Consider the following 15,891-nt stretch of genomic DNA (forward strand, 5'->3'; position numbering starts at 1 on the left):
GTGAATTTGTTGCATGAGTGCAAGAAGAAGTGTTGGGTGTGCTACACGGCCTGTTTTGCAATCATCAGGCTTTCCTCAGCTGCAGCAGAGGACACTCTCTTTGCTAGTGTTGGAAAAATATTTAGTTGCTAGTCCAGTCAACTTCTGTGCATGAGAATTAGTGGAGAGGGGGCTATCTTGTCCATTGCTTCCGGCCATCACATGGCTTAACCCAGCCCTAGCAGTCAGGGGGTTCATCATGTCACTCCTTTTTGTCACAACATTCAAAGTGTTGGTGCTGACCTTTAAAGCCCTAAATGGCCTCAGCCCAGTATACCTGAAAGAGCGTCTCCACCCCCATTGTTCAGACCAGACACTGAGGTCCATCGCCGAGGGCCTTCCGACAGTTCCCTCACTGCGAGAAGCCATGTTATAGGGAACCAGGCAGAGGGCCTTCTTGGTGGTGCACCCACCCTGTGGAACACCCTCCCACTAGATGTCAAAGAGAACAGCAACTACCAGACTTTTAGAAGACATCTGAAGGCAGCCCTGTTTAGGGAAGCTTTTAATGTTTGATGGATTACTGTATTTTTAATATTTTGTTGGAAGCCATCCAAAGTGGCTGGGAAAACCCAGCCAGATGGGTGGGGTATAAATAATGTTGTTGTTGTTGTTGTTACTCACAGCCGTTAACAAGGTAAAGGTAAAGGGACCCCTGACCGTTAGGTCCAGTCGTGACTGACTCTGGGGTTGCGGTGCTCATCTCGCTTTATTGGCCGAGGGAGCAAGCGTACAGCTCCCAGGTCATGTGGCCAGCATGACTAAGCCACTTCTGGTGAACCAGAGCAGCGCACGGAAATGCTGTTTACCTTCCTGCCGGAGCGGTACCTATTTATCTACTTGCACTTTGACATGCTTTTGAACTGCTAGGTTGGCAGGAGCAGGGACCAAGCAACAGGAGCTCACCCCGTCACAGGGATTCGAACCACCAACCTTCCGATCGGCAAGTCCTAAGAGTAAGTTGTTAATAGGAAAACCCTGCTGAGCACCCACATGCAGAACCTCATTTAACATTCCAAGTCAGGAAACAACGTCCGGGGGGGGGGGGCAGGGGGAATAGAAACCTGCAATTCCTAATGCAGCTGAGCACTTTGAGCTGGACAAATTTGTGCAGCAAACCAGGCAATTATGAATTTTGTCAACATCACTAATCATTTTCTTAGTTCCAAGTCAAGGCATTTGACTCTCGGAGACTAGAGCAATACTATTTCTGACTGCTCCTGAATGGCAATGTGGTTATTAACTTCTGGAAGAATGCCAAGATTCCACTGTCCCTTGCTACTTCCTCATCACTATTCATGATTTAATCAGGATGCTGAATATGGTTTGCATCCTTATGCAGATTTATTTACATGGGCATTATTTTCTTAGCTGTTTTGAATTGCTTCTTCCCTTTGAAAAGATATTCAGCCACGGTTGTTCAGAAGTGCCAGAGCCATTTGGCTGTGTTTGTTATCACTCAGCATTGTCTATGTGTCAGTGATTATCAATCCATAGTCCACATAATTACAGCAAGAGGTGTGGAGTGGGCAGGATACAATTCCACCCTATATTGGGTTTAGGAAGGATTTTCCTTTCCTTCTGTGAATTCAGTTTATTGGCAAAAAATAAAAATTAAAAATTAAAAAAATGGTAGGGAGCAGATGGCAATAGAAGGGTAGTCATGGTTTTGGGGTCAGGTACCTTAAAGTCTCTCAAACGTCAACCTAGCCCCTTCTCTCTGACGCCCTGCTAGCAATCTTTCCAGTGGATAGTTCAACAAACCCCACAATCCATCACAAATGCCATTCCTCTCAAACATTGTATTGGCAGAAGTTGCTCAAGCTGGAAAACCCAAAATGGGCCTTCTAAGAGCGAGCAGTGGTGTTGAGTGTGGGACATAGCACTTTGCGAACACTTAAGCTGTCATCATAGAGTAAAGGGAATGGTAAAACATGAGAAGTTTGACAAAATTTGGTTCCCATTTATCAGCTCTGTTTACATAATGTAAAACCATCACCCTCCAGACACTTACACTTCATGCCAGAGAGGTTGCCTTATGTTCCAACAGTTATGAATGAGAATGAGCTTTTCTCCCCTTGGCTACTTCAATATGATATTGTGCTTGTATGTTTATGTGGTACCTGTGATATGTTTACATGTTTTCTTGAACTATTATATACAGTGGTACCTTGGTTTAAGAACAGTCCGGTTTAAGAACGATTCGGTTTACAAACTCCACAAAACCAGAAATAGTGTCCCGGTTTGAGAACTTTACCTTGGTCTATGAACGGAATCCAAATGGTGGAAGGGCACCGGCGGTGGGAGGCCTCATTAGGGAAAGCACACCTTGGTTTAAGAATGGTTTCGGTTTAAGAACGGACTTCCAGAATGGATTAAGTTTGTAAACCGAGGTACCACTGTATAAAAATATGAGTAGCAAAGAGACAGAGATGGGGACATACTAGGCATTGCATCACACCCATATTTTATTGGCTTCCAATACCACATCTTACCATGCTTATTCAGGGTACATATCTCAATACAGGCCCTTGGGAACAGCAGATGTCTGGGGCTTTCACTCTGGAGTCTTCTTCCTTCTGCAGCCCAGAAGGAAAAGGAAAGAGAGATGTTTCTACTTCTCTATAAATCTGCTGAGCTGGCCAGAGTCCATATGCAGTGAAATAACAACGAGAGTCCTTGAAAGCTTCCACAAGAGACACGGAGAGAGTCTATGGGGGGGGGTCACAATACTAATATCACTTTAAAAATTCATGCTGCCTCTGCATTTGCTTCCCCGCCCCCTTGATAACTCTCTCAATCTGTATATGCATATATAACATATTTTTATGAAACAGGGCTAAGTGTTTCTGCCTTCTTTCTCTCAGTGATAAAATCCAGTTGAGATAAAGTCCCTGTGGAGCAGTCTGCATTCTTAGTATGTGGTAAAGAATATATTGATTGTCCTGTGCCACTGGATATACAGTGGTGCCTCGCAAGACGAAATTAATTCGTTCCGCAAGTTTTTTCGTCTTGTGAATTTTTCATCTTGCGAAGCACGGTTTCCCATAGGAAATGCTTTGGTGGTTTCCCATAGGAATGCATTGACGGAAGGCGCAAGACGTTTTCGTCTTGCGAAGCAAGCCCATAGGGAAATTCGTCTTGCGAAGCAACTCAAAAAACAAAAAACTCTTTCGTCTTGCGAGTTTTTCATCTTGCGAGGCATTCGTCTTGCGAGGTACCACTGTACAATATATACCCATCACAAGGATGAATAGCTGTAGAGACACTGTGTTGTTATGAAACAAGAAGTAAATCAGGATATGCATAAAGAAATACACACATAATAAAATGGGCACGGAGTGAAAAAGTTAGTATTAGTGAATGAACTCTTGTATGAACTTGATTAATACTATTGGCCCGAATATAAGCCACACTTCCCCCCCAAAATTACAACAGTGAAAAGTTAAAAAGTGTGGCTTAAATCCGCGACCTTACAAAAATTGCTGTGGTCAAACCATAGCAGCCCATGAGGTAGAGGGTGGCAGGGAAGAAACTGAGAAGTGGGGCCACAAGTGAGTGGTGCAAGGCGGGCGTTGTATGAGAGGGGAGAGAGAAACCTCCCCTCACGAGTGGCCCAAGTTTGTTCTGCCCTTTGGGGAGCACTCCCACTTCTCCTGTCAACAGTGGGCTCCTCCATTTCCCCCTCCTTCAATCTTTCTCTCCAGCGATGCCTGGACGCCTTGAGCTGATAGGGAAGACAAGAAGCCAAGGCAGGAGCAGGAGTGGTGGTGGTGGGAGGGTGTGTGCCTGTGCTGCTTGCTAGGAGGAACCGGCCTGGAGGGGGTGTGAAGAGCGTGCATGAGAAAGCACCTCAGACAGACACACATGGCGAGCGGCTTATATTCAGGTATTTCCCCCCCCCCTTGAATTTTAAAGGTGCAACTTATTTGCAGGTGCAGCTTATATTCGGGCCAATACGGTACATGGAGACAGGTGCTTTGTTTGCAAGATCCTCATGACAAAAACAAAACTACTGACTGTTCTTTCCCCTACACACCCTCTCTCACTTTTCAAAAACATGCATAATGAAAGTGACTTGTTCGCTGAAGCCAGATCCCTTGACTCATAGATCCCAGCCTGGCAGGCCAAAGGTTTACCATTGTTAAGTGTTATGATTTATTTCACTGGGTTGCTTCCAGATTGGGTGGTATTAAACTAAATAACTGCAGAAGTGGAACAGCATCCCCTTGTGCAACAGGACTTCTCCCATCCTCCTCCTGCACATGCCCTGCACCATCTTTAGATCTCCTTTGGAAGGCAGTGGGAACCCAAAGAACAGATTTAGGAGGAATGGGAGGGAGTAGAGCAGGCATAGGCAAATTTGGCCCTCCAGATGTTTTGGGACTACAACTCCCATCATCCCTAGCCAACAGGACCAGTGTTCAGGGATGATGGGAGTTGTAGTCCCAAAACATCTGGAGGGCTGAGTTTGCCTATGCCTGGGGTAGAGGCAGAAGTCCCATTGCACAAGGGGAAGTTCTTCCACTCACACCATTACTTGGTTGACTACCAGCCAGTGTTCTTGATTCCAGAGATTATAGCAATTTTAAAACAAATTTGATGCTAATGGAGCCACTGCATTTGCAGGATTAAAATATTAATAAATCCTAAATAGATTTCTGTTCTTTAAAAGGGTTAACATTTTGATTGCTCTGTGCTGGCTGGGATAGAGGTTGGAGTTTGACAGGCAATCAAGAAGTCATGATAGATGAACCGGAAAAAAACAATTCAGAACTCTCTCTTTTCTATCTGGCAGAGTTGGAGAACACAGTGCATTTTTCATTCATTATGGCTTTATGTTTATAATTAACCAGCCCCTTCCACAAACCCCTTTCACACAGTAGACATGCTCACTTTGAAACTCTGCACACAGAAAAAAAGGTTGGAAAGGGCAATAACAGCAAGGCTAATGCTGGTGCTTCCAGTTTTTAATGCTAATGAGGCTATGTAACCTGATTCTCTCTGCTTCAGTTCACAAATACAATTTTTGGAGACCAAATAAATGAAAAAGTGGTATGACAGAGAGGAAAATTTGCTTGAAAAATATTTGATGCATCACATTTGTGTGTCATGAAATGTCCCATTTATTTTGATGCATTTTATTCTCTTATGTTGAAATGTGCATGATGTGAAACAGTCTGAATTATACAATGCGATATCTGGAAGGAAAGTGTCAGAACTAAATAACAGAAAATAATGGTATTTTCTTGGCTCAGACAAACAGCTAACCTTGGACTTGGCTTCTGGAATCAAGGAAAGTGGAAATAGAGCCTGATGACCAAGTTCTTGCCTAGGTGAGGGATTTGTGATAAGCATTGTATGGTAATTCTTGCAAGTAAGGCTGATTTTGTTAGTAAAATAAGCATAATGAGCTCTATTTGAACACATGTAGTTGAGCACATATCACTTTACACATGATGATAAAACTAGAAAGGGAAAGGGAAGAGTAACAATACTCTTGAAGAAAGAAAGAAAGAAAGAAAGAAAGAAAGAAAGAAAGAAAGAAAGAAAGAAAGAAATGCTCCCCTAGGCAGAGATGTAAAAGGACTAGGAAAAAGAAAGAGTACAATTCATCATTTGGCAGAATGTCAATAGATCTAAATAGAAATATTCTCAAATAACTTTAAAGAATTGGAATGCCCATAAAATGAAACTACTTTTCTATAATATAAAGTGTTTATGGTTAGTCACACTTTTGTAGTGACTGTTCATTCCCCTATCCATAACAATAACATTACAGTGATTAGGCCATCAGCTTCCTTGTGATAAAGTAAGCTTATCCCCACCCTACATGGAAATTATTAAGGAACTCCCAAGGGCGCTGCAAACAATGCAGACAAATGGAAGCCTCTTTTGTAGCAAAAGAAAGCTTCTGAGAAATGTAGAACAAGTTTCAGCTGAGGGCTAATATAATCAATAAAGTCAGTAGATATGGTGGTGTCCCCATGACAAAAGTATGATGCATCTCCAACAGTGTTCTTCAGCCTTGGTTTCCTAATGCTGTTAGACTACAACTCCTCTAATCTCTCACTATTGACTAAACTGGTCAGGGATGATGGGCAACATCTGGAGACAACTGTTGAAGAACCCTGCAGTCCAACTCATATTCCTGCTCATGGATGTCATTCATTTATTTCATGCTCTCCAACATTTCTCCAGTGAACATAGGGACATCCCATTCCATAACAATAATTTTACTGTTCATACCCACACATCTTATTGAGTTGTCCTAGCCACTCTGGGCAGCTTCCAACATATATAAAAAAATTATAAAACATTAAACATTAAAAAAAATCTTCCTATACAGGGCTGCTTTCAGACAGGGATCAGATAACTCCATACCCTCCAACATTTCTCCAATGAAAATAGGGATGTCCTATGGAAAAGTGGGACATTCCGGGATCAATCAGAAACTGGGACAGCTTCTCTAAATCAGGGATGTCCCTGGAAAATAGTGACACTTGGAGGGTCTGTTATTTTAAATTTAGATCTCTGACTCTATTTGGCTTGTAATAATAAATCATAATCACTAGAATAAGCAGAATAAAATAGCTCAAAGCTTGGTCACAATCAGCCCATTGATTCTCCCTAGTAGGATCAGGCAAGCTCCCATGGATTCAGTTTGTAATGGGCCTAACTCCAAACATGCAACTTAGACTGAATTAGACTTGATCCTTGGTCCTTAATTCAGAATTGGCCTGGAGAAGCTTATCTCTGTTTCTGTTGGACCATTCTGTAAGACCTCCCCACAAACATCTCCTGTCAAAGGTTATGGCAATTGAGGCTTCAGATTAAATCTAGGTGCTCCTGTGAACATTGTCATTCTAAGTCTTTAATGGAAGATGCTGTTTACTTATGAACACACCTGTGTGAACTCATCTGGGGTGGTTTGGTTCAGAGGTAGACAGAGGAGATTTCTTGCCTGCCTGAACAGATTGTATCTGCCTACATTTGTTTGGTTTGGTTTGGTTTGATTTATTTATATAGCAAATAATAATTTCTGATAATGTGTTACCCAAATGCTTGATTTTCCAATTCTTCATTCCTGGTGTGAGGTATGTACTGGACTGTTTCACATAAGTCAAGTGGAACTAACCCAAGACAAGTAGCTTTATGATTGCTATGTAACACATCAAAACACTGCACTTTGCAGTGCATACTCTAAATGCTATTTGTTCATGGTGAATTTTAGGAGACATTGTCTTTTATGCGTTTTGTTATATTGTTTTATGTTTTAAGTATGGCTCACACTTAAATAGCTTTGTAATAGTTTTATGCTATTTTATGCAGAAGAGAACAAAGAAGGATAGAAAAAAATAAAATATTATTAGTGGAAACCAATTATACTTGCATTCAGAATAGCCTTAAATTGAGTTGAATGCCAAGGTAGTTTGGAACAATGTAGATTTAACCCTGAGTTTATGAAAGAAGGCAGTGCTTTATACAGACTTATAGTTTAGGTAAGAGCAATCTGTTGTGACCATTTTATTGCATGAACAAAAGGGGAAATTAGTTCATGCATATGAGTTTCAAAATTAAAATTACAAATTAAAAAGCAGTCATTAATTAGATAAATAGATAAAAGATAGATGATATAGATGTATAAAAATTGAGATAAAAGGTTGATTGAAATATTCATTCTATTTCATTCAGCTTTTAATTTATTTATTTTTACAAGAAAGAAAATACAAAGGCATTCATCTCAATCTGAAACTTGAAATTTTATGTTGGGGTGGAACCAAACTTTTCTCTTGCAGAAGCTGTTGTTCTCACATTTTCTACATGAATTAGCTTCTGTCATTTGACGGGGAAGCAAATGAGAATAGTTTTGTCTGTCATAATTGAAGTCATTAAGGGTCCCAGGCCAATTCTTAAATAATACAGATACATAGGTTTCTATATGATATGGCAAGATGCCATTTGGAAAATGAAAAAAGAAAAGAAAAGATGTTAACCAAATATAAATAAAGGCACTAGTGGAGGAAGGGGTGTGTGGTGGGTGCGGTCTGACCTGGATGTCATCCCAGAGGGAGGTGACATCGCCACGCCTCCCCCCCGGGACGCTCACCATGGGCGGCGCCCCCTTGAATGCTCACTCTGCCCCTGTGGGTGGCAAGGTGGGTGGCTAGCCCCACCCCCTGGGCAGCTAGCCCCGCCCCTGGGTGCACAGCTAGCTCCACCTCTGAATAGAGGGGAATCCTTAACAGACCACTTCACGGTTCCTTACACACATTTAACATATAAATTGAATTGGATTCAAATGCTACATCATTAGATAGCTGGAATACCTGGTCATTTTCCTTAAAAAAGTGACTCCTGAAATCCATGAGGAGCTTTTGGAAATGCTATGCAGATGTAAACTGTGTTGATTGCTCCGCTTTCTGTGTCTACACACACAAATATGTTAATGACAGAAAATAAGATGCTTTTGAACTATCTAATTGATGATGCATGTATATATTGCAGTCCTTAGAAAGATGAGGATGAGCTCAGTCAAAAATATGTGAAATAATGCTCATTAAAGATCAGAGAAATTAAGAAAGCTTAAATGCTTTGCTGGAGAAGACTGTGGTCATAAAAACACAGAGAGAGCTAAGCTTCATTGGATACATTTGGGACTCACTTTATGGGACTATATGCACATCAGGTACATTTAAAACTACATTTGATCCAGCACAGCATCTCCACAAGGAACTGGAAATCTCAGGAGCAAGGCATTAGAAAAACAATTGCTATGGTAGCCTTCAGATTGCCAGTATTCTGCAGAAACAATTCAAGTGCATACTGGAAATTTAGATTTATTTAATTAAAGTGGACAAAAGGGCTCTGTCGCCCTGGCACAACAAACCCATTAAGAAAAAAACCCCAGACTTTTTGTGGTTAGGAAAGTGGTCATCAAATGCATTGAAAAATGTGGAGGCAACAAAGCATCAATACCAAACGGCTCTTTCTGGCCCCTCCACGACCCCCAGGACTGCTGCCGCTAACGCAGAGAGGGAGTGGAGGGGGGGAAGAAGAAGGAAAAGAAAGAGAGAAAAAAGAGCCCCAACTTTACCGCTGCTGCCTCCATCTCTGCCGACGGGAAACAAGAGGAGAGTGACTGAGAGCTACTCCGGTATTGGGGGGGAAAAGAGACTGGAAAAGGAGGAAAAGCGGAGAGGACGCGAAACAAGTGTGTTTGAAAACTCTTCCAGCCCTATGTGGGTATTCTGCAACCCACCCATTGAATTCCCCCACCGGCCAGATGAGTCAGCGCTTCGCAGATAAGGAATAATAAACGACGCCATCAATCTTGACCGCCGGAGCAGGAAGACTAGAAGGCAAGCGTTGGTTAAAATTACTCCTGGGCACTGGATCACCTCTGCGGTAGCTGTAGCCTGGAGACAGGGCCTGAGCGGAGTTTTAATACTCGGGGAAGGGAAAGAGCCAAGCCGAAGTTTTGGAGCCAGGTCAGGGGAGGACCAGAGGAGATCATAGGCCTGGGCGGGCAGTTGAACCCGACGGGCTTGAGGACCCAGCCTCCCTCTTGAGACGTCTTCTCCAGCTGCACTTCGTCATCCTAACAGCGAGAGTGGAAAGCTGTGAGGCTGTGAGGCTTCGGGTTGCTGGAATTACACTCTGAGAGGTGAAGAAGTCTTTTGGCAGAGAGGGGTGAAGAGAGAGGAGACGGAAGTTTAAATTAAACAAAACAAAGCCTGGAAATTCACAAAGCACTCTTCAACGAACTGCGGAGAAATCCCTGTAGTTAAATACTCAGCTGTACAGCTAAATCATTGACTGTGGTAGGAAGTCCCCTTCTTCTTTCCTGTATTACTCACATTATTTAGCTCATATCTACTGTGGCTATGGGCAAGAGGAAACGCCTCAGAGAAGCAGAGGAATTACTGCTTCTCCCTAGCCCCAAGCTACAAGCTAAAGGAAGAAGAGATCAGCCAAATTTTCAAGCAGCAGTTACCACATACAATAGATTTCTTCCACTAAGTGACTTGGATGTAGCTAATAACATTCCCAAGTCCCAAAATACCACCTTACACAATTGTAACTTAACGAGCACTCCCAACAAGGGTGGGCCCGATGTGGATGGGGAAAAGATCCAGGATAAGGAGAACCAGCTGGGAAATGAGTCCTCCCATTTACAACTAGTCATTAGGACACTGGACTGCATATTTAAAAAGATAGACTTTCTGACGTGCTCAATTTCCAAGCTAACGGAAAAAGTGATGGATATGGACGCCAAAATTGCCTTCAAAAATAACTACCAGAGGGGACCTCCAGTGATAGCCCCACCAAACTCTGGGGCAAAGGGGATGAGAAAATACAAACTAAACGATCTCATGTGTAAGCAAAATCTAACATTGCAACCTAAGAAGGTGTGCCTAACGATAAGGTCTGAGATTTGGGACTGGTCAAGCTTGGAAGGAGCTAAAATTGCCCTAAGTAAAATCTTGAGAATAAGCATAGTTCATATTGATCTTCATGCCTTACTCCCGCTAACTCAATCAAATGGCCCTTACAAAGTTATTTTAGCCTTCCGTTCGCTGAGACTACCCTTATTAATAATAAGACAAAAATGGAAATTCATAAAAACAAAAATCATACCCACAAGGGTTTTTGCGGACAGCATAGTAAAACCACTACTTGTGGAAAAAGAGAGAGAGACATTAGATCCAGGAACAAGCTCTACAAAATCGCCAGACAAAGAGATGTTGCTTTCCCCACAGAGAACGGAGGAGATTGCCTGCAGTCCACATCCAGGAACGAACTTGGGTGATTCCAGAATATCTAATGATGAAAGCGCCCTTATGAATTCATTTGACGAACTACAGTCACAAGAAAAAGAAAAAATAATAAATAAATTAGATAAACTAAGAGAGAAGATGTCTCAGGCCAAAAGCAAAATAGGAAACAAAGAAATTCAAACCAACAGTGCCATTGGAGGCTCAGTGGACCTTCTCAAATTTAGCCCACAGCCCCAAAATAGGCCCATAAAATCCAAGGCAACGATACAGACAATCGTCTCGCCACCCCTATTAGTCAATCTGGAACCAGCTCTTCCGGCACCAGCCGGAATGGTCACACCTACTAAAGAACAGCAAAATGTAAACAAAATTTCGACACACTCCTCAATGCCTGACCTGGAGTCATCATTATCGGGCGGAGAATCTCTAGTTGACGATTTAAAAGCTCAAACCGCTATCGATATGGACTGGACAGAAGACCCCTTGGGCCATATAAATAAGATGACATACCCACGGAAGGGAAATCTAAGAATAGTTAAAACTTGTACCGACTTAATCTCTGCTCCCCTAGGTGATAAGCTCTCTGATAAAACAAGGGATTTCAGAGAGGAGACTAGACCAAATCAGGACACTACCCCTATAGGACCGGCTGAGCAGAGCATAATTACAAATAGCTCAAGAGGTACATCTGCGCCAAAAGGAGAGAAGTCATCTACTATTAGTCAAAGGAAAATTACTGACTTCTTTAAATCTGACAACCCACCAAGGCCAGCGTTCCCCCCTTCCCTATTGTGACTACCCAAACCTCAGTCAAATCCTCCCCCGTTCTCCCTTTTAAGCTGGAATATAGCAGGTTGGAAGGGGAAAAAATCTGACCCGGACTTTGTAAAACTAATAAACTCACACCAAGTAATCCTCTTGCAGGAAACATGGGAAGAGGGGAGAGTAGATATTAATGGTTTTGATGTTACATCATTACCGGCATGCCCGTCTACTAAAGGAGGCCGGCCCAGAGGAGGATTAGTTATAGCAATTTCCTTGAAAATACAGGCAAAACTCACGCTTGTAAATGCTTCCACCTTTGCAATTACAGCCCTGATTACGGGGGAAAACTTTGAACTTGTTATAACAAATGTTTATCTTCCTCCTGGAGGCAATATTGCAGACTTACACAATAAATGGGGAACCTTGGAGGAACATCTCACTTTTTGCCACGCCAAATACCCCAATATACCCAATGTTATAGCAGGGGACTTCAACGCTCGCATTGCAACAAACTGGGAGTCTTTAATTAAAGCCAAATGGTGGATAACCCCAGAATTCATTAATGACCTCTCCCTCCATAATCAAAGACTTTCCAAAGACAAAAGGGTAAATGAAGCGGGAACCCTTCTTTACCAATTGGTACTACGTCTAAACTTAGTGATTCTAAACGGGAACTGCCTGCCTGACGTACCGGGCGAGTTTACACACATAAGCTCCTCTGCAAACAGTGTCCTGGATTATATATTAGTATCTCATGACATATTCCCCAGAGTTTCCCATTTCAAAGTTGAAAATATTCATCTGAGCGACCACCTACCGTTGGTCGCCACAATGACTATAGACTGGACCCCAGATGGAAACAGACACCCAACACATCTGATTATGAACTCAGTATTGCAAATCAAAAGTGTAAAGTGGTCCGAATTACAGGCCCAAAAATACTCAGCATATTTCCAACAAGGACTAAAACAAGCATATTCAGGCTTAACCGAGGATTATTATGATTATGACCAAACTTTAAGACTATTCTCGAATCTGTCGGAAGATCTAACGTCTTTCTTCTCTGTCCCGACGCATAAAATAAATCGAACACAAAGGAAGATAGGTGCATTGTGGTTCAATAGTGCTTGTAAACAGGCTAGACAACTTCTCGGTAACATCTACAAAGAGTATAAAGCCTCCGGGGCAACGGTCTTGCCAAAAGAATATTTCCAAGCAAAATCGGCCTACAAGCAAATTCAAAAGGGAGCCAGACAGGAATGGCAAGTGAATCAATGGCGAGCAATCATAGAAGCCTCATCATCACGGAACTCCAGACAATTTTGGCTCCTGGTAAATAAAAGAACTAAAAGATACCCTTTGACTATTATTCCTGCCCCGGTTTGGGAATCTTACTTAAAAAATTACTTTGCCACAACTGACTGTATTGCTAACATAAGAGATGAATTTCAACATCAGCTTCCCCTCTGGCCCCCCACCGATCCAGAAGACATCCATGACCTGATCGTTAAACTCAAAACAGGGAAAGCGCCTGGGCCAGACCTGATCCCGGCAGAAGCAATAAAATACCACGCGGACTGGTGGGCCAAAGTTCTGGCGACCATCTTCGATGCCGTTAACAACTCTGGAATGATCCCGGAAGTATGGAAGGACGCTGTTATCGTTCCAATCCACAAAAAGGGCTCACCAGATGACCCGGGGAATTACAGAAACATCAGTCTGCTCTCAATAGTGGGGAAACTGTATGCCCGCTTCCTGTTGAACAGACTTAACCAATGGGCCGAAGAGAAAAAATTAATTGGGCCCGAACAAGCTGGATTCCGCCCAAAACAGTCAACAATTAATCACATTCTAACTTTACAGCATCTTGCCTGGAAATACTCCACCCCAAAGGGTGGCCAACTCTGTGTAGCATTCATTGACCTAAAGGCAGCATTCGATAGTATCCCCAGGAGCATCCTCTGGGAAAAACTCATCCGCTGGGGCATTGACAGAAGGCTTCTCTGGCTAATAATCAAACTCCATGAGAACTCAGCGGCCAGAGTGAGATTCACCCCGGAGGGTGATCTCACGAATTCAATTCCCATTAACAGAGGTGTCCGACAGGGTTGTATATTGGCTCCACTCCTGTTCAATTTGTTCATAAGTGACATGAGGACTCCCCTAATAGAGGCCCAAGAAAGGATTCATGCACCCCGCCTAGCACTTTATCGCTGCCCCTTGTTACTATATGCGGATGACGCAGTCATTCTTTCTTTTTCTAGAGTAGGTCTCAGGAGGGCCCTAAAAATTTTTGGATCATACTGTAGCGCAAACTCCCTTACAATTAATTATGGAAAATCTAAGATCCTGATTTTCTCAAAGAGCCGGAAACTCCATAATTGGAGAATTGATGGGAGAGTCATCGAACAAGTCTATAGATTCCAATATTTGGGAGTTTGGTTACAACATAACCTCAGATGGAAGGCCCATGTAGCCTATGTTACAAATAGAGCCAAAGCTATCTCCTTGGCGATCTTGCGATTCTTCTTCACCGATGGGGCCCTTCATATCCCATCGGCGCTGAAAGTCTTCAAGGCCAAGGTGATCCCGACAATAGCTTATGCCATCTCAATCTGGGGGACCCTTGCCAACCTATCTCACCTGGAGGTCATTCAAAATCAGTTCTTAAGAGGGATATTGAAACTACCCAACTGTGTAAGTAATACAGCGTTACGCATGGAACTTAATATTGTATCCCTGGAAAATGCTCTGTGGAAGCACATACTCTGTCACTGGTTATCTCTATGGCACAATCTCCCAAACTTGTACTTGATACAATGTATGTGGAGAGATGATTTCCAGAGCCCATGGGTAAAAAATTTACAGCTGAAAATTACGGCAATGGGAATCTCCCCATCCAAATTATTAGAGCAGGACATAGTCCCAGCTAAAAGAACAGTAACCTGTAAGCTAGAGGAGATGGACTTGCAGCAGAAAATGATCTTGGGCAATGGTACCTGCTCACCTCTAAATCTTGGTTTATTACCCCTCTTAAGGCTCCCAAACTATTTGAATTCCTTAACTTCCTCAGCTCATAGATATGCCTTTGTAAAGGCAAGATTCAACACCTTCCCATCGAACGTGCTGAGAAATAGATTCTCCAATGGACAGATATCGCTCTTATGTGATTGTAACAGTGGGGCACCGGAATCGTTGCATCACATAATTTTTGACTGTGCTTTTCACCTACCGGCCAGGAGCAAGTTTCTTGCTCAATATCTTAAGGGAATTGCCGATGACACAATTGAAGCCAAACTGAGATATCTACTAATTGATGATGACCCCCTAAAATCACTCATGGTTGCCAGATTCCTGATCAGCGTCCTATCCCTAAAGAAGAGAAACGGTCTCCTGTGTGATTCGGACAACCCCTTTAAACCATGACCTATGTTTTAGGTGATATCACCATTGTTTTAAATCATGATCTATGTTTTGGGCGATATCACCATTGATACCCCTGATTAATTTATGAGTAGAGGGTGATGTATAGGTTACAAATTTATTGTAATGTATGGTGGTGGTTCCTGTTTTGTATGATGGTGGTTTTTGTTTTTGTTTTGCTTTGGTTACTGTTTGTCTTTTGTAAGCTTTGGCGATTTTAAATTTGGAGTTTTAAGTATAATATGTTGGTATGGGAAACTGTCGTGTAACGGGCCAATGGCCGTAATAAAGATCAATCCCAATCCCAAAAGCATCAATACCAAGAGGCATCAACACCCCACAATCAAATCTGGATGAATGCTCTTTACCCTATAATCTAACTACAAAATAAACAAACTCCTCCTGTGAGCTTTGGACAAACAAATGAGGGTGAATGCTTAGGAAATAGGTCCAGAGGAGTCCTATGCTCTCTCATTTTTTGCCCTAGCTAACATCTGATAGATGCCAGATGGTGCTGGTACAGTCTTACAGAGGAGTTACTATGGCACAGAGGAGTTAGTATGGCACAGAAATCTGGAAATTGTGTAGGGCACCACAGAAGTATAGGAACCTGTTTGCCACCACTTTCAGTGCTTTTTAAAAGGAATTTTCACTGGTAGGGAAGGAATTCAAACAAGTACTTTTAACCATGTGAAAATTCATTTTTAAACTTATTTTAAAATTCAAATTACATAATAAAGCAATACTATGATATATGTTTTCCACCATTAAATAAATTTAGAACTTACATTTAACAGCAGTATTCTCTATTCTACCCTCACACCACTAGCAACAGGAACAGTCAAAGAATCATAGAATTGTAGAGTTGGAAGGGACCCAGAGA

General features: G+C 42.3%; 1 protein-coding gene across 4 annotated transcripts in view; it reads right to left on the reverse strand.

Moving 5' to 3' along the window:
- LOC310681948 (cadherin-19-like) overlaps positions 1-15,891 on the reverse strand; it is a 74,906-nt gene that overhangs the window by 53,049 nt on the left and 5,966 nt on the right. Inside the window, exon 2 of one of the 4 annotated variants that reach the window (XM_083450141.1) lies at positions 2,535-2,618. The exons of the other annotated variants lie outside the window; for them this stretch is intronic. The gene's annotated coding sequence lies outside the window, so the exon portion shown is untranslated. The remainder of the gene's footprint in view (positions 1-2,534; positions 2,619-15,891) is intronic. 4 annotated transcript variants of the gene reach the window in all.

Source organism: Podarcis tiliguerta (genome assembly GCF_965153285.1).
Source record: "Podarcis tiliguerta genome assembly, chromosome: 7".
NCBI lineage: Eukaryota > Metazoa > Chordata > Lepidosauria > Squamata > Lacertidae > Podarcis > Podarcis tiliguerta.